This window comes from Epinephelus lanceolatus, chromosome 20 (assembly GCF_041903045.1).
Source record: "Epinephelus lanceolatus isolate andai-2023 chromosome 20, ASM4190304v1, whole genome shotgun sequence".
NCBI classification, from domain to species: domain Eukaryota; kingdom Metazoa; phylum Chordata; class Actinopteri; order Perciformes; family Serranidae; genus Epinephelus; species Epinephelus lanceolatus.
Window position 1 is genome coordinate 38,045,174 of NC_135753.1, and position 1,816 is coordinate 38,046,989.

Genomic DNA, 1,816 nt, shown 5'->3' on the forward strand with positions numbered 1-1,816 from the left:
TCACTGAAGTTCTGTGAATGAAAAAGCAGGTTATTGTGATCAGTTATGAAACCAGCAGCAAAATGATGGTGAGAAATCATCAGGTGTGTTGCGTCCAATAGAAAACACCTGGATTCAAAGTCAGAGTTCAGCTGAAGTATAGAGTTAGAAAACACAGTGCCCCGTCACCTTCAACATGTCTGCACGTGGAAGCTTCCACCTCTCCAACAAGCAGAAAAAAAGGTGGTAAGTGAAAAGGTTTACATCTCCAGCATAACAGCTTCAATCGAAATCAAATGCAGGTTGGTCGGACCTAAAGATACGGTCCGGTTTTCTCTGTAAGTGCTGCGCAGCTGTCTCTGTGGCGCAATCGGTTAGCGCGTTCGGCTGTTAACCGAAAGGTTGGTGGTTCGAGCCCACCCAGGGACGCACTTTTGTTGATACAATAACTTCACTGTTTATAATGGACAAACAGATTGCCATGACCGGTAATGGCAACAGCAGCTGTAGTAAGTCTCTCAATCCAGAAGACTTCGTGTCAAAGTGAGCGTGCAGTTGAAATTCTCAGGCAATTAAATTCAGCTCCTGCTGTAAGGAGCTGCTCTCTGTCCCACTGTCCACTGTAACACACACCCACACCTGCAGATTTATTCGTTACATGCATGCACCGAAACTAAATTAGATTGGTTTTATATTTTTGATTAAACAAATAATATGGAATTATTACTTTGCATACCTTCATTTTTATTTAAATACAGATGCCTCTTAAACAGATTCATGCTGTGTGTTCTCTGTAATACAAGACATACATGTGAAGATGAATTATTTTTTCACAACATTCTAAACACTTGTAACTTAAAAAAAACAAATCAAATACATGTTTTATGTTGAATATGTGTGTGTGTTTGTATGAAAATCAAATTGAAAATTCTTACACTAAAAATTTACTGATCAAAACCAATGATGACTCATATTTTTTTACCACTGTCTTTTAAAAGCTTATGAGAATTCATATTGAACTAAGCTGGGTAGTTTCAGCTTGTCTCAGATAAACAGACAGCCTGTAAGCCCAAACCACTCAGACACAACATGATAACACTCTGTAATACATTCATATAAGAATAGTAACATGTTTAATTGTCAGGAAAACATATTGGCCCTGGTGATCAAATCATTTTCACTATGGGTGGACTGGTTTAATGGTTTTAGACCTGACACAGTGGAACATTTTGAGCTAAATTAGCCATAGCCCTGTGAGTGATCTGGATTTAGGTAGCTACTTTACACGTAAACAGAATTTATATAACTTTATCAAAAACATTTTTACCTTTTTTTTTTTTTTGATTGAACCAACTTTGAACCAACATCATGAGTGTGACAGATTAACATCATGGAACATAAAAATTAAAATAAAATAAAATGAACAAAAAACGGAAGTTGCTGCTAACCTTACTTAATTTACTCCCACTTTAAAAACGTATGTAACGTATTACAGTGGAATTGTAGTCTCTTGAATGCAAGAAAAGATGAACTGGGCGATAAAAAGGCTTATAAAACAGAATAATATTTTGAATATTTTATAAAGTCATTTTTAATGTGTGTTATTTAGTGGTTATGTGATTAAAAAGACCTTAATGTATAATTTAAGCCATTTATAAATATCTGACACATTTTGACAAGAAAATATGAGGAAGAAATAAATGGGAACAGAAATGTTGCTGCCTAACAGTAATGACCCACGTATTATTTTTTTATCCAGTAACTGTAACCATTGTAAGCCATGTCAGGTGCCAGGTCTTACGTCTAGTACAGAGAGCAATAATCAGACTCTTCATGT

The 1,816-nt window shown here is 35.7% G+C and overlaps 1 non-coding gene across 1 annotated transcript; it reads left to right on the forward strand.

Moving 5' to 3' along the window:
• The first annotated feature begins 334 nt into the window (after positions 1-334).
• On the forward strand, positions 335-408 carry trnan-guu (transfer RNA asparagine (anticodon GUU)). Its single transcript has one exon. It is a non-coding gene; the product is annotated as a tRNA-Asn (tRNA).
• Positions 409-1,816: the final 1,408 nt, after the last annotated feature.